Source organism: Humulus lupulus, chromosome 4 (genome assembly GCF_963169125.1).
Source record: "Humulus lupulus chromosome 4, drHumLupu1.1, whole genome shotgun sequence".
Taxonomy (NCBI): Eukaryota; Viridiplantae; Streptophyta; class Magnoliopsida; order Rosales; family Cannabaceae; genus Humulus; species Humulus lupulus.
In genome coordinates, this window is record NC_084796.1 from 24724580 (window position 1) to 24752396 (window position 27817).

At 35.4% G+C, this 27817-nt stretch overlaps 1 pseudogene; it reads left to right on the top strand.

Moving 5' to 3' along the window:
* The first annotated feature begins 6431 nt into the window (after positions 1–6431).
* LOC133832003 (cytochrome P450 71A1-like) lies at positions 6432–25397 on the top strand (annotated as a pseudogene).
* Positions 25398–27817: the final 2420 nt, after the last annotated feature.

Below are 27817 nucleotides of genomic sequence, written 5' to 3' on the forward strand. Positions count from 1 at the left end.
CATACCAGACACTTAGATACATACTCCGCTATGTCCTTCTTCATCCCTGGCCACCAATAGACTGCCTTGATGTCATGAGTCATCTTGGTAGACCCTGGATGAACTGAGTACGGAGTATTGTGCGCTTCTTCTAGGATCGTCTTCTTAATACTCTGATTGTCTGGCACGCATACCCGATCCTTATATCTCAATAAACCTTGACTGGATATTGAGAAATCTGTAGTCTTGCCTTCTCTGACTGCATCCATGTGCGCTGTTAGTGTGTCATCATGCCTCTGACCAATCCGTATGTCTTCTAGCAGATTCGATTGGATAGACAAGTTAGCCAGCTTGCCTACAACCATTTCTATTACAGCACTGATAAGCTCCTGCTGTAGTGGCTTTTCTATCCCGGATAAGGCTGCTAAATTCCCATAGTTTTTTCCGGCTGAGTGCATCGGCAACTACATTCGTTTTCCCTGGGTGGTATAGGATTTCACAGTTGTAATCCTTTACTAACTCTAACCACCTGCGCTGCCTCATGTTGAGCTCCTTCTGTGTAAAGAAGTATTTTAAACTCTTGTGGTCCGTATAAATCTCGCACCGTCCTCCGTAAAGATAATGGTGCCAGATTTGCAACAACCACCGCTGCCAACTCCATATCGTGAGTTGGATAGCGTTGTTCATACTTCTTCAACTGACGTGAGGCGTAGGCTATCACTTTGTCGTTTTTGCATCAGCACGCTTCCCAATCCTAGCTTTGATGCATCGCATTAGACAACGAACTTATCGTCGGGTGTCGGTACACTAAGTACTGGTGTTGAGCAAGGCTTATCTTTAAGCAACTGGAAGCTTTCTTCACACTTATCGTTCCAGTTAAACTTTTGTTGCTTCCGGGTCAGGTTGGTGTGTGGAGTGGCTATCTTAGAAAAAGCCCTCTACAACTTTCTATAGTAACCTGCTAGCCCTAAGAAGCTTCTTACTTCTGACGCGTTCTTTGGTCTAGGCCAATCCTTCATGGCCTCTACCTTCGATGGATCTACTGCAACTCCGTCTTTTGATATGATGTGCCCGAGGAACGCCACTTGCGAAAGCCAAAATTCGCATTTCTTTGAACTTGGCGTAAAGTTGATGCTCGTTTGATCGCGTCAAAATCATCCTCAATGTTCTTCGTGCTCTACTTCATCCTTGGAGTATACTAAGATATTGCTGATGAACACAACGACGAATTTATCCAAATAGTCTTTGAAGACCCTATTCATTAAGTCCATAAACGCGGCTGGTGCGTTAGTAAGACCCAAAGACATAACCAAGAACTCGTAACGTCCATAACGAGTCCTAAAGGTTGTCTTAGGAATATCTTCTCCCTTTACCTTGAGCTGATGATACCCGGACCGTAAATTGAATACAGTCGCGCCTCGGAGTTGATCAAACAAATCATCAATCCGAAGTAGCGGGTATTTGTTCACTTTATTCAGCTCACGGTAGTCTATGCACATGCGCATACTTCCGTCCTTCTTCTTCACGAATAGTACCGGAGTTCCCCATGGTGAATGGCTTGGCCTAATGAAACCCAAGTCTAGGAGTTCTTGTGGCTGTGTCTTTAACTCCTTGAGTTCCGTAGGTGCCATCCGGTATGGTGCCTTAGAGATAGGCTCGGTGCCGGGTACTAATTCTATCGTGAAGTCTATTTCTCGATTTGGCGGCAATCCTGGCAAGTCATCGGGAAATACCTCTGGAAATTCTTGTGTAACTCGAACATCTCCATCCTTAAGTGGCGTCTCCCTTTCCACGTTCGTGCTGCTGGCTAAGAATGCTTGACATCCTTTCTCTATCCTTTGTTGAGCTTTGAGAGATGACATTAACGGTGTGCGTAGTCCTGAAGCTTGTCCCATGAAGCATCGTCTCTGGCCGTCAGGAGTCTCGAACATCACCTTCTTGCGTTTGCTGTCGATCGTTGCGCCATGCCGTGCTAGCCAATCCATGCTTAGTATTACGTCGAAGTCCTTGATTACTAGCTCTATCAGATCTCCTTCTAGTCCTATGTCCTCAATCTTGATCGGTAAGCCTCGTACTATTCGTGATGATAGAACTACTTTGCCCGAAGGCAACTCGGTTACAAACCTAGTTCTAAATCTTTCACTAGGTTTGTCTAGTTTTTCTATCATTCCTAACGAGATATACGAGTATACTGCTACCAATCTAGCGATACATAAACTATTGAGGATAGGATCTGACCTATAAATGCTTGTTACTAGCATGGGTTCCTCCTTGGGTCAATGCAAAGACTTTGGTCTGGAACCATCGTTTAATCCCTCTTAGCATTCCTCTGAATCCTTTTTGTTGTAGTTTCCAGGTCTGCTAGCTTAACCCCTAATTCCATCTTTGGTCTAAGTCCTCCGACGAACTTGGTCAATCTCGTAAAGTCGGTTGGGACCAACTCTGGTGCAAACTTGACTAATCTGTTGAACTGACGAGCATATTCTTCTACCATTAGCGATGACTGCCGAGGTGTAATACTTCTTGTGGAACGGCTCCACAAATCTTGTCCATATTATGGTGGTGACATCGTTAGTCTGCTGAACTAAGTCCCACCATATTCTGGCATCCTTCCTTAGTAATGACGAGACGCAGGATATGCGGTTCGCATTACTGAGGTTCATGCGCGTAAGAATTGGCTTCACATTCCTTAGCCACTCTTATGCCTCAAAGGGGTCTATAGTCCCTTCGAAGTTTGGAGCGTGCTGCTTGCGGAACCTTTCATACACTGACTCCATATTCGTTACTAGATGTGGCGCGTAGTTCATCACTGGCCATCCCCCATATGGACCAACTTGTTGGGGTGCTAGGGCCATTTGTTGTAGCTGCGGCTGCGGTTGCGGCGGAGGCTGAGGCTGAGTCTGCGCCTGTTGACGTTGTTGCTGCAAGAGTTCCTCGACTTGTTGTCGCCGTCTAGCGATTTCCGCGGTGTTGTCAGCTGACGGTGTCGGCGCGTTGCGGCTAGTAGTAGCACGCACTCCTCTTCTGCGAACTGGAGGGCATCATTGGTTGTTGGAATCAACGTTGGAGGCGTTTCCGTTGGTGCGTGCAGATCTTCGGAGCGACATCTTCACCAAAAGTTCTAACAGTCGAGAACTTGTTAGAACTTACCCTAATAGGCTCTAAGGCAAAAACTTATTCTAAAACAAACATATCTCGGACCTATTTATTATGACTTCTTATGAAAAATTATATAGGTCTTTATTTATATTTAGAGTGGGTTTCTATACTTAGAAAAACAAGTCATCTTTATTTGCTAGGTGTGTTTCTAATCATCCTATATGACTTAATTCTCAGGCTCGAAACTTATCTTTGTTCCAAAGTTAACCATATTGAGGGAGGGCTGGGATCAGTAAAATCGTTCCCACTACTAAGGCCCCCTAACTCTCAATAAGGAAACTTGGTTCATTGATTTGTATCCACCCTCACTGAACTTGGTCATTATTCATTTTATTTATTACTTATTATGATTGCGAAAATAAAATCAAACTCATACATGATAAAATAACATGAAATTAATTTGGAAAAAGATTTTCACTTATTACAATCATAAAATAAAGAAATAAACAAAACAAACAATGAAAAACTAGCTATTCTAAAAATCAGGATCTTCTACATCCGATCCTTCATCTAGCATATCATTATCTATCTCCTTATAATCATCATTGTCTTGAGCCTCAAAATTTCCTCGGGGAAGATTCAAGAAGATCCTATGTTGTTGCTCATTAGTGAATTGAAACTCTAAATCATAGGTGAACTTAAGTATGAGAGAATAATATCTTAGGGCTGCTTGTAAGTCATCATCATTATTTATATTCTCCCATATTTCTTCTAAAGTTAAAATTGCTGAAGGAAAATCTTTTAAAAGCCTAATTACTAGGACATATTGTTCTGCAGCTCTCATCATGATTTGCTTAGACTCTTGAAGGTGACCTATCTCTTTGTGGAACAAGATCAATCTTCGAGTGATCTTTTCTAGTGCTCCTACGGTGTTTCTTGGCTCCCTTATTCTTTTTAAAGCCTTAATGGCTCGGATATCCTCATTGCTTAAAGCTCCATTCATTCTTAACTGAGACATAAACACTAAAGTCGTTAGCTATACACATAGACAAAGTAACTTGTAACTTGTAACTTAAACACTTACTTGGCGGTCCGATTCGGAGCTTTGAGCATGTGTATCGAGGAGAACTTCATGCGAAGGAACCGTTTGCTCTGATACCAACTGTAACGACCCACTAATCTAGACTATTTGGACCATTAACGAATCTATACATAACACTTACATTTTTGCGGAAATACCATAATTTTATTGAAACTTGTGGAAACAAAGGTTACTTTCATAAAATAAGTAGGATATGGGTACCCATTGTCTTTAAAACAAAAATAACTTAAAAACTAAAAAGAGTTACATAGAAAATGCGGAAAAATACATTTGAAACCATAAAAACATAAAGAAGACTACATCCTCGAATCGAATAACGCTCGGCCCCTTGACTCCATTCACCATCGATACACATCCTCTAAGCGTCACGAATCTTTCCGCCTCTAAAGCTTATTTCCTGCACATAAACAGAAAGGAATGAGCCTAATGCCCAGCAAGGAAAATCTAACACATAGTCATAAACATAAACATAATGTCATAATAACGTAAAGACATATCATAACACATAATACACTTATTATAATGGCCATTATTACTTGGGGTCCCATAGACTAAACAAGCATATGCCCATGGGGCTAATGGGGTCCTACTAGCTAAGTAGGTCATATGCCCATAACCCATTTGGGGTCTTGTTAGTCATATGGGTCATATGCCCAAGCCTACATACACATATACATATCATAACACTTTTAATAACATAAACATATAGATAACATATAACATATTAATTCTAGCCTATTTTCCTTACCAAAGTTACCGAAATTATGGACTGAGTTGGGACTTTTGGAACACTCCTAAAACCATAAGAAAGAGTGAGTCTAAAGAGAGGAGATGAAATGAAAGAGATGGAAAGACTAAACCATAAAAACATACTTACCAACTTATATGCTTAAGAGCTTGGATTCCCTAACCAAAATAAGAATAAGGTTAGGGGACTGAGTAGAAGGTTTTGAGAAAGGAAATAACATAAAATACAGAAAGGAACTAGAGTTTTGGGTTTACCTCAAAGATTGCAAGATCACTCTAACCTTCACCGAAATACTATAGAACTCACTTCCCAAAGTGTTTGATAAGCTTATGATGTTTAAGCTTATAGTTTTTCCCCAAACCAAGTGTTTACACTCTCACACTCACTTAACACTAGCAGCCTCTGAACTTAGAGCAAATGGTGAATAATGGCTGGGTACTAGGTCCTATTTATAGAGTTTGGGAATGAAAATATCTTGATTTTACTTTAATAAAAATAATGGCTTTTTAGGTGAAAATCATTTGAATAATCGTTCAGCAGAGGCTGAAGACTCGTTCACAAGATGCTGGACTGTTGAAGGAGTTTGAATGGCTGAAGGGAAAGGAATTCAAAAGAGTTTGAATCCATGCTGAAGGAGGCGATATATCGCCCCCTGTAGGCGATATATCGCCTGGGCCAGTATGCCCGAGGCGACCGTGCATCGTTTCGTGTTTTCCGTATCTACGTGCTGCGACATATCGCCCCCTATAGCTGCGATATATCGGCACACGCTAAATATTTAAACACGAAATTACACATTTTTAGCTAAGTTTGAATGGAGTAAACAGCCTTGACTAAGCCCTCAACGTACTCAAAGCTGCTGACTGACCCTATAACATTCAAACTTTACTCCTTATTATATTTAATCCTCAAAAATCTTAATCCTTAATTACCATTCAAAACATGTGCTTAAAATCCTATTGGTTGATGTCTAAACCTTATAATATAATAATATAATCCTTAATATCAGTCACATTAATCAAACCTTAGGTTATACTTAATATTCTTAAACTATAGGTTAAACTTAGAAAATCTATAAGTACTACTATGAGTGTCCAAATAACTCCCGGTCTGAACCAAAAATCCAAAGTAACAAAGATAATGCTATAAATACTATCATACTACTATCTATCTTAGCTAAGTAAAGTTCTTGGACTCTACATGATGACAACATGCCTAACATAAATTAGACCTTTTCTTAAATTTCTATCTTTGCTAACAAAGTTAATAATATCATATCTACAAGAAAATACTTAAGCACCTGCACTAGCATGAGTTTATTTTATTAATCAAATTTCCAACTCCTTTTTTTTTTCAAGATCCAAGAAAAACTTGCCATCAAATCGTTGACTAACTCTACTGGGTTGGTTTACAAACAGCATATATCACTCCCCAAACACTTGAAATTTGCTAAACCAGAGAAAATTGATCTCTTACAACAATGGTGGCAAGAGCTTCAACATTATGAAGCTTGGTTTAATATTCCCAAATATTTTATTTTCTCTTCTTCTCTTTTTCATTTCTTTACGTGTGATTAAGCTCATTAGAGGTCCAAAGCTTAATCTTATTCCATCTCCTACAAGGCAGCCAGTAATTGGCAACCTACACCAGCTAGGCAAAGTCCTCCACCGATATCTCCAAGGCCCCTCTGAGAAGTATGGCCCTCTAATACTTGTACATTTTGCCACAGTGCCTACACTTATAGTCAACTGTGAAGAGATATCGAAAGAGATCATGACCTGTTCTGTTTTCCAAAACCGGCCTCGAATCAAGGTTGCTGATGCTCTTTTCTATGGATGTACTGATGTAGCATTTTATCCATATGGCGAGTAGTGGAGAGTTATGAAGAAGATTTGTGTCCTTGAACTTTTGAGCTTGAAAAGGGTGCAAGATTTTCAGTATGTTAGGGAAGTAGAAGTGACTGAGATGATTACAGATATTGGCAGGCGTTGCTCCCAGGTGGTGGTGCTTTGGTTAATCTAAGTGAGATCTTTGTTAATATTTCAAGCAATTTGGTTTCAAGATCTGCACTCAATCGAAAGTGTATTAAGGAAGATGGTAAGGAGAGTTTTGGAGACTTGGCAAGGAGAGCAATGGAACTCATGGGAGCATTTAACTTTCAAGATTTTGTTCCTTGCTTGGGGTGGCTTGATGTTTTTACAGGATTCAATAGGAGACTGAGAGAAACTGTTGAAGCATTTCATACTCTACTTGATCAAGTCATAGAGGAACATCAGCAAAGAAATGGTGAAGAATCTAATGAGAGAGATCTTGTAGATATTCTTCTTTCTCTTCGGAAGAAAGTGATAACTTCATTTTAGTCTCGTTTTAGGATGTGTTTTTGTGGTAATCTTGAGTATTTATGTTTGTTTTGTACAAGATTACGCTTGTTTTGTCTTTATTGTAGGTCGGTGCGTTGAATCATGAGATAAATGTGAAAAAGAGAGGAAATGGTGAAAAAAAAGAGCTTTCAGTGGTTGCTGGACTCAAAATGGCACTAAGGATGAGTTATAATGAGAGTTTGATAAAGGAAGGACGTTGAAATTCTAAAAATTTGAAAAAAAAATAGAATTAGAATCGCGGCATGGTCTTAAGGGCCGCGACTCTAGTCAAGATAGAGGCTGGGTTGCTGAAAAAGAATTAGATCCGCGACTTGCTCTTATAAGTTGCGGCGCTACTGGCAGTCAGAAGCGAACCCAAGTGGTGCATCAACACACAGGCCGCAACTTGCTATGCCTGGGTCGTGGCGCCTGAAGACCTGATTTGAATTTGAATTGCCTTAAAAATGACACGAGTCATGACCTAGGAAAGACCAAGTCGCGGCCCGCCTATGAAAAAAAAAAGAGGAATTTGTGTTGTTTTTAGCATAAATTCAGACTTTATTGTTTCAATTAGGGCTAGATCAAATTTTAATTACGAGTTTAGAGATTAAATTTGATTCGGAGTAGTTTTTCTGCACTTTTATATTTTTTATTTCTTCGTCAAGTCTTTGAATTTTATGTTTTTGAATAATTATTTTGTTGTTTTAGTCATGTCTGACATGAACTAAATACTTCTATCTAGGGTTTAATGTAGACACTTGGATTTCTATATAATCTTATTATGATGTTCTATTGATTCTTCTTCTTTATTCTAATTTATATAATGTTTGCTTAATGCTAGTAAATACATGATCAATATTTTCTTAATTTATGATTTTGATTCAAAATTCGAAAGATGAGAATTGAATATGCTATCGTTAGATAGACATAGGCTACATATTGGACGAAAGTACATGTATGTCTTGTGTAGTAATTAGGTTTCTATGCTTAATGTCTGCTATATGTTTAAGTTTATCACAGAGATGTAGAAAACCTGCATATAGGTTGAGATCTTATATCTTGAAAAAGAATAGGAATCGATTTATGTTAACCTGCTATTAGAAGAGGAAGAAAGAAATTTAAAACTGATTAATAAAACTAATTGAATGAAAAGTTGATGAAGTTAACACCCTTGGTTTTTAATTATTGAATCAATCTTTATTTTTGCAAAGTTTATTTTAATTTTAAGTCTTAGTTTATAAATCACTCTATTTTCGACAGCCAAATAGAAATTTAAAAGCATTTATTGGTAATTTGTTCATAGTCCTTGTGGGAACGATATTTTATTTACTATCTATATTACTTGAATCGATTGCATATACTTGCGTATCATATTTTCGCGATAAGAAAGGCCAGCTTGAAATCAATCTCACTAATGAAAACATCCAAGCAATTTTATTGGTACTTAGACCATCTTCAACCATAACTTCATTTAAAATCAATTTTATCTCCATTTTTTCACCTTTTTAACTTTAAAGTAATATTTCATCTCCAATCACTACTTTAAATTTTACTTCAAAAAAACAAAATACTTTTTTTTATTCTTTTTAATCATCAATAAATATTTTATCTAATTAATAAATATTAATTTTATACATTAAAATTAACAAATATAATTAAGTGATAATAATTTTAACACTAAAAAAATATTAATGGACTTAACTTAAATTGATACATTATTATGAAAATTAAACATTACATTTTGAAAAAAAAATTAACATTACATCTAAATTAAAAAAGACGAAAAGTACAATAATAATTATACACTAATTTTGTAAATTAGCATATTCCTCCCACAAATGATAATAATACAATCAGAAATCTCCCACTATAGAGTCTCCAACATTAGCATCTCTTGGACTATCATCATTTTCTCTTAATATAAATGATGAGAATGTTGGTGGTTATTCTACTCAATGACCGATTGGAGTAAAGAAAGCAAAATAAAAAAGGAAAATGAAGAGCAAACTTCAATTATTGTTGACACTATCAAGGAAGAACAACGACAAGTTATTGAAATTCTAAAAAAATGTAGTGCATATAGGCAACAAAATTATCAAATTCAAGTGTTACGAGCCCAAAATGAGAAAAGAACATTAGATATGGCTTCATATCTAGAAAATAAAATTTTAGGTAAAGATTTAAATTTGATTAGCGATCTGATCCTACGTGAGCATTTAAAAAATGAACAAATCAAGATTTTGCAGAAAAGTATTAGAATATTTATTTATATGGTATATAAAATCAATTTGTTACAACTAATTGATTTAATATATCATAGTCAATATTTTATTTATTGACAAAATATTCTAATTAATGGTCAACATTATTTGTTACCCGATTTTGCATATCCCAATTGATTGAGAGAATATCTCAATCTGTGGCAGAGACTCTGATAGTAGGTCTCACTCTATAAATATAGAGTATTGATCCCCAAGCTCACTGCTCATTCTGACTATCAGTAACTCCATCTAAAAGAGTTAGTGAGAGCTTGGAAGTCTGTGTACTCGTTCTAATTTCTGTTTGTTTTCTTTTGTAGATCTAAAACTAGATAGAGATTATCAATTGCAATTGCTGGAGGTATATAATATTCGATCCTCTCTTCGTATATGCTCAATCTATATATCAATTCCGCCTACATGTATAGAATTCTTCATATGCCTATATTTTATTTTAATCTAACATTTGGTATCAAGAGCTAGCTTTATCTCTGCCTTGTTAATTTTGTATGCATATATACATATATATTTTTATGATTTATAGATATGCCTATGTCTTCAACTATACACATATATTATATATTCGTGTATAGTTTTATATATTGTTGAAAATTGGAGATTATTAATTCAAATTTGTTTCTCAATTTTAGTTGCATTAGAAATAGTTTGGTAAGTGTTTCTAATAACTTGTTATTTGAGAAACTAGTTTAAAAACAAAGCAATGACCATATACATACACATTCATGGTCTCAAGTTGAAATTTTTACCTTTTTATTCAAATCTTTTTTTTTTATCTTTTTGAGTATTAGGAACTCTTAAGTTTATATTTTCTAATGTTTTGATGTATAAAAAACAAGTTTTGAAACTCAAAACAACTTTTGAAACCTTAAGAACCCAGTTATAGTCAAACTTTAATTTTGATATTAATGATCGATTTGTTATTGTTTTTTAAGCAAACAAATTCCATGAATCTCTTTAAACACAGTTTTTGGTGTGTTCTAGGCAAAAATATTGGAATTTCGACGTCAAAATGGCTCTTTTTAGACCGGGTTTTCATTCGGGTCGCGTGACCTGTTTGCAGAAAAACGGGTCAAAACGACCCGGTTAGCTGAAGGAGATGACGAAAACGACATGCCGTTTTTGGTCTTTGCTGCAGAAAAACAACCCATCGTTCGATGGGTGTCATTTTCCTCGTGGCAGTTTTTTTAAAAAAAATTGAAGAAAAATTGATAAAAATTCCAAAAATTTCCTTTTTCATTTATTTTTGGAAATTTATTATTTTCTTGATTTTAATGCTCATTTAGACAATAAATTTCTTTTTTAATTTTTTGCCAATTTAATTCAAACATATAATTTTGGTAATTTGTATGTTATTTGGAAATTAATTAAAATGTGCAATTACTTGATTATTGGTGTATTTATTGCATGATATATTTTCTTTTATTCGTGCAATATTAAATAATTGTGATATTTTAATAATGTAATTACATTTTATTTTACAATTAAGTTTGTGCAATTATTTTATTAATTCACCAAATCATTAAATAATTTTATTGCCTTATTTAGCATAGGTTTTTCTGCCATTAAGTATATATATGGAATTATTGTATTTATTTTTGTACATATAGTTAATTATGTTAATTTGTATGATTATTTTGTTATTATTCATGCAAATTTATTCTAAGTATAATTATCTTTAATTTTATATGTATGACTTTATAATTTTAAATACGTTGTATATTCCATAATTTTGCTAGATATATTTAGATTATATTCAAACATTAAGATAGGCTGAATAATATTTAGCACATTAATATTCATAATTTATTCATAAAATATTCATAAAACATTTAGGGTGCATAAAATTATGAATAATTCATAAACAATTTTGTGGTTGACATAAGAACGCATGAAACTGAGACAAATGCTCAATCTAGAATGGTTTTTAATGATCTTCGGACGAGCATACTGAGAGCACTACTCTCTGTGATTGCCTATTATGTTATAACGAAATTGTTCCTAGGTCTTCCTAGAGCCTAAAACATAATGTCTAGTGAACCATATAATTTTAAATAAATAGGGAGTAACCACAGCATCTTTAATTATATAAAATTATATATTAATTTTAAAGGGTCACATAATGGACATAAATTGTGATTGATTATATAGATATAATAATTTTACCCCACAGGGATTTTATTATATTTATATAATTAATTAGGATAATATATTAAATTAATTTTCTTAATTTACCCACAAGAGTTATGATAATTAATTTAATAGTTTTATCATAAAGTTTAATAAAGATAGAAGTATCAAACCTTAATTTATCCCAAATAATTCGTTTGAATAATCTATCATCCTATACATCCAATTTTATTAAATTAAAAATTTAGCCCACAGGCAATTTTTGTTTAATAAAATTTCATCATTCAGCATGTTGTACATTGGTAAAACATGACTTCATTAAGCATCCATCTTTAAAAATATAAGTTTGTAATCCTATTCATGCAACTTCTTCATCCTCTTCTAGTTTTGCTGAAATCCTTACCGAAATTCCTGAGCTTAGGGGTGACAATTTCAAAATATGGAAATAACGAGTTCTTCTTCATTTAGGCTACGCCGACATGGACTACGCAATAAGGAAGGATGACCTTGCTGCAATCACTGCGACTAGCATTGCTGCTGAGCTCGCATTATATGAAAAATGGGAGCGATCCAGTCGCCTCAGCATCATGTTCATTATGTCCAAGATCCCTATGGGAATGCGTGGATCGGTGGAGCAACCTGAGGAAGTGAAAGACTTGATCAAACTGATCGATGAGCCGTTTGACACTTCGGACAAGCCACTTTACAACAACCTCATTCACCAATTCTCATCCACAAAACTCACTGGTGTCAAAGGAGTTAGAGAACATATCTCAAAGATGAGGGACATTTCTGCTCAACTGAAAAAGCTCGATGTAGTTATTCCTGAAACCTTCCTAGTTCACTACTTCCTTAACAATCTTCCACCTCAATACGGGCTTTTCAAAATTTCCTACAACACACATAAGGACAAATGGAGTATCAATGAACTGATAACCATGTGTGCTCAAGAAAAAGCAAGGCTCCTACAGGAACAAGGTGAAAGTGCTCACATGGCCACCCAAGGAAAGAAATGCAAACCATCCAAGAAGGACAAGGGGAAAAATAAAGTGCTTCCCCAAGGCGAAATAAAGAAGGATTCCATCAAGTGTTTTCTCTACAAAAGGAAGGGACATGCGAAAAAGGAATGTGCCAAGTTCAAGAAATGGATGGACGACAAAGGTAATCCAATTTCATTCGTATGTTATGAATCTAATATGGCTAATTTTAATATTAACACATGGTGGATTGATTCTGGATCAACAATTCACATTTCAAATTCCTTGCAGGGTTTACAAAACCTAAGGAAGCCAGTGGGAAGTGAGCAAAGCATCTTATCCGGAAACAAGATGGGCTCACATGTGGAGGCTATTGGAACGTGCCACTTAGTTTTAAGTAGTGGTTTTGTTTTAAAGTTAGAAAAGACCTTTTATGTACCAAGTTTCTCTAGAAACTTGATTTTTGTTTCAAGACTTGTACCTTTTGGCTTTTCCTTTACATTTTCAGACAAATCTTTTAATTTATATAATAAATCTGAATGTGTTGGAAATGGTATTTTGTCTGATGGTCTTTACTGTCTTAATTTACAAACAATATCGCTTATAATACTGTGCACGTTCACGCTGGCAATAAACGATGTGTTATGAATGAGAATTCCTCTACATTATGGCACCGGAGATTGGGACATATCTCCATTGATAGAATTATACGGTTAGTGAAAGATGGGGTACTCAATACCTTAGATTTTACTGATTTTGATACTTGTGTGGATTGCATTAAGGGAAAGCATACCTCCAAGTCTGAGAAAAGTGGTGTCCATAGGAGTTCTGACCTATTAGAAATCATACATACTGATATATGTGTTGGGGTTTTATGCCCTAATCAAAACCCAAATTCTTTGTAATCTCATTTTATTATCAATAAAAGAATAGAAATCATTTTTTGACTTGGTCAATCACTTTGTTCACATATTTTATTTCATGATTATTTGTTTAATATAAACTTATATTAAATCCCGAGCATATAGCTAATCTTATTTATAGTGACATAATCACAGTGGAATATAAATATGATTATATGTTCTAAGTTAGTCCTAAGATTAGTCAGTGCACAGGATTTACACTGACTTGTCAATCTACGATATGATCTACTTACACATTACAGTGTTATGTTCTTTCCAGAAGATTAGCAAAGTAGATAAGATCGGATGTATTTGTTACATCAGACTGGACCGATATTGACAGTTGATAAGATAAGTAAACATACAGTTATTATCTATTCTAGCCATATCATACAGTTGACCATAGGTCAATTCAATCTCAATTCTGAGTGGTTAGTATTCTAACTGATTGTATTATTTGAGTTCTTTAACTTATTCGTTACCAACTTACCCTACGGACTAGCCCATACTTACATCTTGGGAACTCGGTAGTATAATTGAGTGGGAGTGTTAATCATAGATATGAACATCTATAGCTTCTGATGAAGAAATGAAATGATGGTTTCCTTTTAGTTTGGTTCAAGGTGTTAAATGATAGAGATCTCATTTCAGTAATTAAATTAGTTTACTGAAATATCATTTACAAGGAACTAAGTGTTTTAAGGATAAAATACAATGAGGGGTAAAACTGTATTTTAGTCCTATCTCATTATAGATCGTCTATAGAGGATTGAGTGACAATTATGGTTGTAACGATGGATAATTAATAGCGTATCTATATTTGTTATAGAGTGTTCTATGCATTCAAGAGTGCAATTTTGAGTCTATAGTGGAGTCACGAGGAATAAATAAGTTAGTAAATTTATTTGTTAGATTTATGACAACTTATTGGAGCTTGATTTCATAGGCTCATGGTCCCCATTGTACCTTGGATAAAATCATCTAGATAGTCTCAATTAATTGATTTAATTATCAATTAGAATTATCAAAGTTGACAATATTGGATAGTTTCACAGAGTTATGTAATTTTGAGAAGAAAAGAGAAATTATGGCAGATTTATTAATTAAGATAAATTAGTATCTAAATTAATAACTATGTTTAAATCAAGGTTAAAATTATAAATAATTAATTTGATAAATGATTTAAATGATTATTTAATTAATTAAATCAATAGAAAATAATACAGGCCTTGATTTTAAGTCCAATGGGCTTATAATCAAATGGGAAATTTCACGGGCCTAAAGCCCATGATAATTTCAACCTAGGGCTTTAAAATGGCTATTATTTTATTGATTTTTTAATTAAATTAAATGGCCTAATTGAGTCTATAAAAGGAGTGCTTAGAGAGAAGTCAAAACATAAGTTTAATCACTGGTTTTATGATAGTTTTAGATTCTCTCTAAACACAAGTCATTTTCTAAGCCTCTTTGCTATTTTCTCTTCTTCTCTTTGTATCTATCTCATGTGTTGAGAATTTTCCACACTAGTCTAGGTGATTCTAAGGATACATTGGAAGATTGTGAAGAAATTAGAAGAACGGTTCAGTTTTTTGATAATAATCTACGACAGAAAGGATACAAGAGTTAGAGAAACTGAAGGAAGGACTCTTTCATTCCACTGCGTATACTATAAGTATTCTTGTCTTTGTTTCTCTTTGAATTCAATTTTAGAAACATGTTCTAGGCTATCTCATATTAATTTGTTTAATATTAGATATACATGAAAATAAATAAAGATCATGTATAAGTTTTTCCAACAATATGTAGTCCAGACATGGACTCATATGGTCAGAAATACTTCATCTCCTTCATAGATGATTACTCACGCTACATGTATATCTACTTACTTCATAACAAAAGCAAAGTGTTAGATGTCTTTAAGATATTTAAAGTTGAAGTAGAGAAACAATGCAACAAGCAAATTAAGATAGTGAAATCAAATAGAGGTGGAGAATATTATGGTAGATACACTAAAGATGGACAAGCACCTGACCCTTTTGCAAAGTTTCTTCAAGAAAATGGGATTGTTGCCCAATATACCATGCCTGGTACACTCGAGAAAAATGGTTTTGCAGAAAGGAGAAGTCGAACATTGATCGACATGGTGCGGAGTATGCTTAGCAGCAACCCTAAACTTCCTAAATCCTTGTGGACTGAAGCTCTAAAGATATCCGTGTACATATTAAATCGAGTTCCAACCAAGGCAGTCTCAAAAACTCCTTTTGAATAATGGAAAGGTTGGAAACCGAGTTTGCAACATGTATGCATTTGGGGATGCCCATCTGAAGTTAGGGTATACAATCCACAAGAAAAGAAACTGGACCCATGTGACAGTCATAATCCCGTGATCCGTAAGGGGAAAGACCGGGTAAGCTGTGCAATCCCACACCGCCTGGGGAGGGTCAAGTGTGATGATTCGAAGACTGTGTAGGTATGGGACTACATAGTTGAAGAGGGCTTAAATGGATTGATGGGTCCTACCTATATCAACAAGATGCATCTTCTTTTCGGTAGCCCATCACTTAAGAACTCCAAAGTTAAGCGTGCTTGACCTGGGGTAATCTAGGGATGGGTGTCCTCCTAGGAAGCATGTCAGTGAGGACAAAGCACGCTCAAAAGACTCGTGTTGGTTTGTAGGGCCAGTCGTCATTCCAGAAAGCAGCCATAGTGACGTGGGGTGTCACAAATGGTATCAGAGCCTTGACCCAGCCGGAAGTGTGGCCGGTCGGGCCCGTAAGGGGGGTGATTGTGACAGTCATAATCCCGTGATCCGTAAGGGGAAAGACCGGGTAAGCTGTGCAATCCCACACCGCTTGGGGAGGGTCAAGTGTGATGATTCTAAGACTGTGTAGGTATGGGACTACACAGTTGAAGAGGGCTTAAATGGATTGATGGGTACAACCTATATCAACAAGATGCATCTTCTTTTCGGTAGCCCATCACTTAAGAACTCCAAAGTTAAGCGTGCTTGACCTAGGGTAATCTAGGGATGGGTGTCCTCCTAGGAAGTTTTCCTAGGAAGCATGTGAGTGAGGACAAAGCATGCTGAAAAGACTCGTGTTGGTTTGTAGGGCCAGTCGTCATTCCAGAAAGCAGCCATAGTGACGTGGGGCGTCACAAATGGTATCAGAGCCTTGACCCAGCCAGAAGTGTGGCCGGTCGGGCCCGTAAGGGGGGTGATTGTGACAGTCATAATCCCGTGATCCATAAGGGGAAAGACCGGGTAAGCTGTGCAATCCCACACCGCCTGGGGAAGGTCAAGTGTGATGATTCTGAGACTGTGTAGGTATGGGACTACACAGTTGAAGAGGGCTTAAATGGATTGATGGGTACAACCTATATCAACAAGATGCATCTTCTTTTCGGTAGCCCATCACTTGAGAACTCCAAAGTTAAGCGTGCTTGACATGGGGTAATCTAGGGATGTGTAACACCCCAACTACAAGGACCGCTACAGTGCACGTTGCAAACAGTGCTAAACTCGCTAATCGAGTCGTTTGGCCATAAATGTGTAACTAAGTATGATTAGCGGTTTAGGGATTAAAATTTTGGTTAAGGTATAACGTTTCACTAGAACGTTTACTGTATACATTGGGATCCCAAAAATATAATTTTAGAGTCTATTACAAGAAAATATTTACAACAGGTCGTTCTAAGCGGCAAAACAGGGTTTATCCCTAGTTCCTCTTTCAAACCTCGCCCAAGTATTGGTCGAGTAGCTGCATATGTACACGTCATCACCTAAGCTCTCCAAATCAAGGATGGTCCAGCTTTCTTTTGCCTTTACCTGCACCACAAAGCACCCGTGAGCCGAAGCCCAGCAAGAAAACTCATATGCTCATGAATAGTCATATCATGATATCAAATCATATCTGGCATGCCTAGCAATCTTAGCTTTATTCAAACATGCAAATGAATTCAAACAATGCTGGGGTATCCAGGATAAGAAATCCTGCCCTTCTGATTGGAGGACCCTCAAGTCACACCTAACCAGATGAGTGTCGCAACACTTGAGGTTCTGGTAAACCATGCTGAGTGACTGCCAAACAAGTCACTAGGGGCTCAGATAAGAAATCCTTCCCTTCTGATTGGATGACCATCAAGCCAATCCTAATGAGATGAGTGTCTCAACACTTGAGGTTCCGATAAACCATGTTGAGTGACCAACAAGCAAGTCACTAGGGCCTCAGTGGCCAAAGCCATGCATATGATGATCAAAATTATCATACAGAGCTCATAACTCTGATCAGATGAGTGAATATCACTTTGAGGTCCTGTTAAACCATACTGAGTGACTGACAACAAGTCACTAGGGGCCCAGTGCCCTTAGCCGTGTAACGACATCGTTACCTAGGCTTTCCTGCAATGGCTCTTATCAAATGAGTGACTGACAAGCATGTCACTGAGGGCCGGTGCCCACCATGTGACCTAACAGTCACGGGGCTCGCTAGCCCTGGCTCTAAATGACTAGCCTTTGGCTAGATAAACGCTTGTTTATATTCATCGAACTTGAGGTTGGTCCTGCATTAATGCTCTTTGAGTCATTCAATGCAGAAGGTCGATTTGATCTGATCGACATGGCTTGCATGGAACACGCTAAGGCCGTCCTGACTAGTGAGTCAGCCCAATGTGACCAGTGCCCAGTACCACTGCCGAACCTGACTAATAAGTCACAGCTTCACAGTTGATACTAACACCTTTGCCAATTCTGACTAGTTAGTCAGAGCCATGCACAAGTAAGCAATGCTATCAAACATATATCATATGTCACACATCCAAAGATGAGGCATTCAACATGCTTACTTAATAATTGTGAGCATAATAATGATCATGCACAAACACAGAGACTCAAGCTCTGACCACTCTCATATTCAACATTCATTGCATGCCCTAATCACATGTTTCTCGTGCATCACATGCATCACACTTAATCATCCAGCATGTCTCAGTAATAATCATATGCAAATGGGCAAAGTTGCTGATCATTCATTATGCTATCAATGTTTACATTTAAACATCCAACATGCATCATAAATAGCCATGCATGTCACACATGGGGTGCATTTTTCTTACCTTGGGTCCAAGCACAGGTTACCAACAAATGAGCCACAAGCACGATCCTGATTCCAAGCCTCTAGTGATAACCTAGTCACAACCACAAATGGTGATCCAATGAGTTCAAGTTATAAAACCAACCCTTGAACTAAAACTTAGCCTCCAAGACATCAATCCTCACTAATCCGGGTAGTAGGAATGATCCCGAGGCCTAAAATCATGTTCCCGGGGTCAAAACACCCAAACGGGCTCAAAAGCCTGCCTGAGCTGCGGCCCCCAGCACAACCAGAGGCAAGCGCCGCGGCGCCCAACACCAAGGGTCGCGGCACCCAACAAGAGCAAAACAGGGCACCTGCTTCATCGAGCAAGGGCCGCGGCGCCCAAGAACAGGGCCGTGGCCCAACTTCGGGGCAGCCATTTTTCTTCGTTTTTAACCTTTTAAAACCTCCCAAAAACATGTCTAAACATTCCCAATCATCAAATCAAAGTTCCCAAACTCCCCAATGGTCCAAAACCACCAAAACCTGAGGCTCAAACGAACTAAAAACTCAACGATTCACAAAATCCAATTCAAGCTTAAAAACTTTTAAAAACTTAAAACTTAAACTTGAATTACCTCCAATTGAGTAGTTTCCAACTAAATCCTCTGGCTAATAAGCTTCTAATTCTCCTTAGGATTGCTATGCCTCGATCCTTGCTTGAATCTGAGTCCTAGAACTCAAGTTATCTTTGAAAACGCGATCGGGAGACGAAAAGGGAACTTTAGGGAGAGAGAACGTACAGAACGTTCTTTTTATTTTCTTAAAAGGTTACTTCAAGCTTAAGTAGCTTCCAATAAAACCTAATACCCGGGGTCCCGAAAACACCCCCGGGACATTATAGTCAAAACTTCCAGAATTTCCCCCTGGTCTTACTAACTCCCAATTTATCACCAAATATTGATTCTCATCACCCAATAACCCAGTAATGCTCTAAATACCCCTTGACTTACTCCAAGTCAAGCTTAAATCCCGTTGTGACTTTCCCACTAGCTTACCTCCTAGGATCTTCTTATGCTGGGTAACCCTGGCATAACCAAATAATAACAAAGCACCACGCCCATTTCACATATATGCCAAAAATGTCCGAAATGGCCAAAATATGAAAATCACCCAATTAATCACAAATGGGTTCACATGCATATTTAATACACCTAAACATGCATAATATCATTAAATAGCATAATAAATCAATTATGGCCCTCCCGGCCTCCTAAATCAAAGTCCTCAACCTTATTAGGAAATTTGGGGCATTACAGGATGGGTGACCTCCTGGGAAGTTTTCCTAGGAAGCATGTGGGTGAGGACAAAGCACGCTGAAAAGACTCGTGTTGGTTTGTAGGGCCAGTCGTCATTCCAGAAAGTAGCCATGTGGGGCGTTACAACCCAAGGACCATAAGTGGATACTTTATTGGATGCTGAAAGGTCTAAAGGTTACTAGTTTTATTGTCCATCTCATAGCACTAGGATTGTGGAATCAAGGAATGCAAAATTTCTTGAAAATGCCTTGATTAGTGGGAGTGATCAATCCAAGGACTTAGGTTTTGTGAAAGATCCTTCAGAACCCTCCACCTCAAGAGCAAGATTGATTGTGGTTGATAACACCCCTGCAGTCCAAATGGATTTTGAACCACCACAACCAATTGTTGAAGATCCACAAGTCAATGATGAAGTTCAAATAGATCAAGTTGTTCAAGAGTTGCCTATAATTGTTGAACAACAAGCTGAACCACATGCTCCCCAAGAGCCTGGTGGTGTAGCCTTAAGAAGATCCACTGGGACAACAAAATCGGCAATACCTAGTGACTACATTGTGTATTTGCAAGAATCTGACTACAATATTGGAGCCGAAAATGATCTAGAAACATTTTCACAAGCTATCAATAGTAAAGAATCGAAAACTGTGGTACAATGCCATGAATGAAGAAATGAATTCTATGAAGAGCAACGGAGTCTGGGATCTTGTTGAGTTGCCTAATGGGGCGAGGGCTATTGGGTGTAAATGGGTCTTCAAAACAAAGAAAGACTCATTATGCAATATTGCGAGACACAAAGCGAGACTCGTTGCTAAATGATTCACTCAAAAAGAATGAATTGACTACACGGATACCTTTTCTCCGGTATCTAAGAAAGATTCCCTCAGAGTTATCTTGGCATTAGTTGCTCATTTCAATTTAGAGCTGCAGCAGATGGATGTGAAAACTTCCTTCCTAAATGATGACCTAGATGTTGTATTATTTTATAATATAATGTAATATTATATTATTTTATAATATAATATTTTAGATTAAATAAATGTGACATGGAGTGTCACATATTGTAACATATAATAGAGAGTTACATTATTTGGATATATGTGAAATATCCAAACATGTAACATATTTGGTGTTACAAATTCATCACAAATTTGTAACTCCTAAATATCACCCATTATTGTGTAGATTTGTTGTTACACAATATTGAGATGAATTTCTTAAAGCCTTATGAGAAATGGCTGATAGAGATGTGATTTTAACTCCCATATTGTGTATGGAAGTTACAAAATCAAGTGGGAATAAATTGGAACGTTTTGGAAAAAACTTAAAAAATTGGTTGCTGAAACTGACCAAGGGCCGCGGCGCTTGAAGCGCCGCGGCGCTAGTGGCTGACAGATTCATACTAAGTCGATTTTATCCAATTTTGAACGTTTCCAACAGCCAAGTAACTCCCAAATCTCTATTTTAATTCCATAAAACACCCAATTTATCATTGGTAACAGCCATGGGGGTTGGTGGAATTTGAAATTCAAAGGGTGTCTCTAAACTCTATAAATAGGAGCTTAATGCTCACTTGTAAGACACACCATTTCTATCCACTAAAGCACTTGGCTAGAAACACCTTGAGGCTTGATAATTCCATAAAGCATTTCCAAAATCTGAGAGAGATCCCTTAGTGCTTGAGTTAGGGGGAAATAAGCTTTTGGACAAAGGTTTTAAACCTTGTTCAAGTTGGTGATCCCCAATCCTCTTCACTTAGGTTGTGTAAGTGAGAGTTTGTTTGTGGTTTATGTTCTTCCTTTTATTCTATTGTTCTTCTTCTTATTCTCTTGTTTTATTTACTTGTATATTTTGTTTAAGAGTTGTAATCTCTTCATTTGGTCCAAACACCTTATTTTATTTGTAACTTTTGTTTTGAGTTGTATTTTACTATTCTCTTCTTCTTCATCATCTTCTTCATTTCCTTTGTTTTATTTGTATTTTCAGTTATAGAGTTGTAACACTTTATTTAATCAATCTTGTCCATTGTAATATTTTGCTTAGAGTTGTAACATTATCTCTTCATTTCCATTGAGACAATATTATTTTTCCTAACACTAGAGGAGGAGGTATACATGAAACAACCAAAATGATTCTCCTCTAGTGATGGTGAGAATTTGGTGTGCAAGCTTAAAAATTCCATTTATGGTTTAAAACAAGCGTCCCACCAATGGTATTTAAAATTCCACGATGTCATCTATTCTTTTGGATTTGAAGAGAATGGCATGGATCAATGTATATACCAGAAGGTCAGTGGGAGTAAGATTTGTTTTCTTGTTTTATATGTGGACGATATTCTTCTTACAACCAATGATAAGGGCATGCTACATGAAGTGAAGCAATTTCTCTAAAAGAACTTTGAGATGAAGGATATGGGTGATGCGTCTTATGTCATTGGCATTAAGATCCATCAAGATAGATTCAAAGGTATCTTAGGTCTATCTCAAGAAACCTACATTAACAAATTTTTAGAGAGATTTCGAATGAAATATTGTTCACCAAGTGTTGCTCCTATCGTTAAGGGTGATAAATTAAATTTGAGCCAGTGTCCAAAGAATAATTTTGAAAAGGAAGAAATGAAGAACATCCCATATGCTTCTACTATTGGAAGCTTGATGTATGCTCAGGTGTGCACAAGACCCGACATTGCCTTTGCTGTCGGAATGCTAGGAAGATTCCAGAGTAACCCGGGGTTAGACCACTAGAAAGCTGCAAAGAAAGTTATGAGGTACCTTTAGGGTACTAAGGATTACAAACTCATGTTCAGACGAACCGACAACCTGGAAGTAGTTGGCTACTCAGATTCAGACTTTGCTGGTTGTACTAATTCACGTAAATCAACCTCTAGTTACGTGTTTATGTTTGCCGGTGGAGTTATATCATGGAGGAGTAACAAACAGACCTTGACTGCTACTTCTACTATGGAAGCTGAGTTCGTTTTGTGTTTTGAGGCTACATCGCATGGTGTATGGTTAAAGAGTTTCATTTCAAGCCTTAGATTTGTTGATTCCATATCTAGGCCATTGAGAATATTCTATGACAATTCAGCTGCTGTATTCATGGCTAAGAACAACAAAAGTGGTAGTCGAAGCAAGCACATCGACATAAAGTACTTAGCTGTTAGAGAACGTGTTAAAGAAAATAAAGTGTTCATTCAACACATTAGCATTGAATTGATGATTGCTGATCCTATGACAAAAGACTTGCCACCTCATAAATTTAAGGATCATGTAGTGAACATGGGACTTGGTTCCCTTATGTGAATTTATTGTACAAACTGAAGTTATTATCAATGAAACTCTTATTTTGATGTTTTCTCATATTTATGCACATTTTAATTTTATTTGAGAAAATTTTATAGGACCTGAATAAACATAGGGTTTATTCGTTTAAGTACATAGCCACATAAATTACATTGTTATGTAATAAATATATTGTAATACATGGAAGATAATACTCGCCATAAAAAGAGGACTTATCGCCATGATTTATGTGTTTATTATCTAACATGGATAATCGTCGGGCTTAAGTAATACATTAATTTAAATGCTGACCAAGTGGGAGAATACTAGAATATTTATTTATATGGTATATAAAATCAATTTGTTACAACTAATTGATTTAATATATCAAAGTCAATATTTTATTTATTGACAAAATATTCTAATTAATGATCAACATTATTTGTTACCCGATTTTTCATAACCCAATTGATTGAGAGAATATCTCAATCTTTGGCAGAGACTCTGATGGTAGATCTCACTCTATAAATATAGAGTACCATCCCCAAGCTCACTGCTCATTCTAACTATCAGTAACTCTATGTAAAATAGTTAGTAAGAGCTTGGAAGTCTGTGCATTCGTTCTAATTTCTGTTTCCTTTCTTTTATAGATCTAAAACTAAATCGAGATTATCAATTGCAATAGTTGGAAGTATATAATATTCGACCTTCTCTTCATATATGCTCAACTTATTTATCAATTCTGCTTACATGTATTGAATTGTTCATATGCCTATATTTTATTTTAAACTAACAAGAAGAACTCAACAAGGCCAAGCATCTCAACATACTTCTAATATTATGGGTCATTATTTTAATGATATGGGAGGATCTAATAATGATCTTCCAGATTATTTAGTGATGATCCTAGTTTATGTTGGTAGTAAAACTATTTTGTTGTTATTATTTTTTTTATAAAAAAAATTGTTGTTGTTGTCTTTTAATTATGTTTAATTTCATTTCGTATTTTAAATTTTGTAATTTTAATTTTGATAAGTTATTGGTTTTAATTTTTGTTATTTATTCATGTTATCTATACTTTTATTAATTTAATTTATTAGTATAATATAAATCTTAAAATAAAATATAAAATATAAATATAACTATAAAAATAAATAATTAAAACACATAATATATATAAAGATATAAATGTATTTAAATAGAATTATTTAGTGTTGCTTTCAATATTGAATGTGCACATTGTATATCTTCATAATAAAGATGAAATTATATCTCTGTTGGAGTAAGAATTTTCATGTTATTTGTCTTTAAAATAAAGGAAAGGGAGCTTAAAAGGATAGGTTGGAGATACTCTTAATATCTACTATCTATCTTGTTGTTTCCTACAATTTTGATACTATGACTTGCTTTTTTCTTCTTCTCAATTTTAGGACATGTTTGTAGGTGGTACAGATAACAGTGCATCAACCATGGAATGGGCAATGGCTGAGCTTGCGAAAAACCCGAATATGATGAAGAAAGCTCAAGAAGAGGTGAGGAGAGTGGTGGGGAACAAATCAAAGATAGATGAGGCTGATATTGATAAAATGGAGTACTTGAAATGTGTAATCAAAGAGACCTTGAGGTTACATGCTCCATTTATGATCACTAGTGAATCAACCGTTGGTACTAAGCTGGCAGATTATGACATTCCACCCAATATAAGAGTTTTGATCAATGCTTGGGCCATTCAAAGAGACCCCAGATGTGGGAAAGAGAGTTTGTCCCAGAGAGATTTTTGAACAACAACTTAGTTAACCTTCAAGGGTCAACATAACCAGCTCATCCCATTTGGTGTGGGTCGAAGGGCATGTCCTGGGATTATGTTTGCAATGGTAGAAATTGAATATGTTTTACCCAATCTTCTTTACTGGTTTGAATGGGAGTTACCTCATGGTCAAACAGAGGAAATTTGGATATGAGTGATACTGTTAAGCTTGTCATTCGGAAGAAAGTACCTCTTTGTCTTGTACCAATGATTTATTCTGGTTCATCTCAAGCAATTTCAGCACCAAATGATAATAAGTGCTTGCTAAGTTATGTTATTTTTCTTCTTTTAACTGTTGATTATTACAGAAATAATCTAACTAAGAACCCTTTATATGACCCCTGGTGACAAACTTTGAACTCTCTATTTGCCACAAACAAATATGAAAGAATATGTCAAAACTTTCCTATCTCTGATAACTTTCTTTACATATCAGGCATTTAATTTGGTTAACTAGCTAGCCCGTAAAAATCCATGTATGGAAGCATGTTATATCTGACTTTATTTGACTATTTTTTTTTTAAAATATGTCACAACCATTATCTCCTTTATTATTATGTTTGTTTTAACTTTTTTAAGGGCTGAAGTACATGTAATGCCATGTCTCAATTCCATGTATATGGAAAGTGAAATGAAGAAGCTCTGTACAGCAGAAAATTAGAAAGGGCAAAAGTCATTTGAATTGATCATGTTAGAATATCTTACTCCGTGAAGAAAATGTTGAAAATGATATTTCCATTTGAAGGAAATAAAGCTTAACATAGTTTAGGCTAAAGAAAAGTTACCAATCTTTTCTGATAATTATTCCTTCTTAATTAAAAAATAAAAAGTAAATAGTTATTTATTTAGAGCCAAAGAAAAGAATAAACGAAAGATAATCATTGGTTTAACTATAAAGATACATATTAAAATAAATATAGGGTAAGTAACTATTTGGTACCATATGTTTTTGTAAAGTATCATCATGGTACCTTGTGTTTATAAATAATACTTATTTGGTACCCTACATTTTAAAATCATACATATTTGGTACTCTGCATTTTAAAATTATACATATTTGGTACCCTGTATTTTCAAATTGTACATATTTGATACCCTAAACTCAAATTTAATTAATATAATTTTACCAGTTTAATCAAATTATTCTCAATCATACGAGCTACAAATTATATATAACTACTGACAGTTTGGTCATATTGACAAAATTTTATCAATTTGGATACTAAATATCTATGTTTTCAAAATACAGAGTACCACATAAGCATTATTGAAAACAGAGGTATGAGAATGATACTTTGCAAAAAAAAAAATACAAAATAAATAAATTCCCATAAATATATGCTAAAACTCTCAACTTCATTAACACCAATTATGGACGTACCCTACCATAAATAGCTTTATTAAAGAAGAAAAATCATCCAATAATGAAAAAAGAGATGAATATAGGCATAATAAGTAAAGCAGACACTAAAAGATCAAAAAGGTCACTAAACTTATTAGGTTGTATCAAAAGATATTATTCAGTCTGTCAATAGCTCCATCAGTAATAATGAGTGATGACACTTAAAACAATCATACTAAATTATTCTATGTGAAGGAGAAGGTATAAGAAAATCATATTACTCTTCCTTCGTTAATATTTTTTTTTTATTTAAGAATTGGATTCATGATATATAAATCAATGCTACAAATTGACATATGCTCCAAGGGACGTGTATAATCATTGCAAAATTCCAAAGAGAATGCTAGTATTATATTCTTAGGGGCTAATTCTTCTACGTGTCCAGTGTAATTATTTAAGAATTTTACAAAAATTCGGAATAATTTAAGGTGTCGAAATCTTAATTCAAATACTATGTATGTTATACACGTGCTTATTTTTTTATAAGAGTGTAAAATATATAATTTGAAACTTTGTTTTCAGTATCTTAAATTATCAAGAATTTCTTGAAAACCTGCTAAATGTCCTAAATAATTATAATATAGACTCGTATTATAAAAGAAAAATTAGAATTACAACTTATTTATAAGTCAAAAAAAGAAGTCATTTTAGGAAACTACCAAAAGACCTCATCTTGCCAAGTGACATTTTAATTGGTTTACTTTATTTTTATTGATTATCCTAGGAAACATAAAAATGGGGGATTTGAAATTTGGTTCCTACAACATTCACCTCTAAAAGACAATAAGGTAAAAATAAAAATTTCATAGAATTTTTTTTTCTTTTAGTGCTACTTTTTTTCTTCTCTCCTTCTCAACTCATTGCCTTCAACGCACTCTAATTCTTCTTATTTACTGTATTGATTTTGTCTCTTATGCTAGCTTGCAACAGTGTGATCTTGTCGCCCTTTCGATCTATTTTTGCATATTTGTAGCCTTCGAGCTAGTTGACGACGTTGGTGATGCCTTTGCTATTGTAGGTACTTTCGATTGTGGTCATTCTTTGTTTTGGTTTTGGAATAATTGTTATTTTCGTCAGCTACTGGTTTTAAAGTTTTGATGTTGAGTTCTGTTTGTGTCTTCGCGAAAATGTGAGGAAAGGAAAAGAAGAATCAAATAAACGAAATGGAAGAGAAATTTGACTTGGTTATTACAGTTATGTATTATGGATTTTGGTCCTATTACCGTTTTGTTCTCTCATATTTGACTGCAGTATAGAATGATATATTAATGATGATGTAGATAATGAGACATGTATTATGTCGTTGATTTTTAATTTCTATGTTAGTTCTTTACTAATTGTTTTTCGAAATCGATTTCTCATGCTA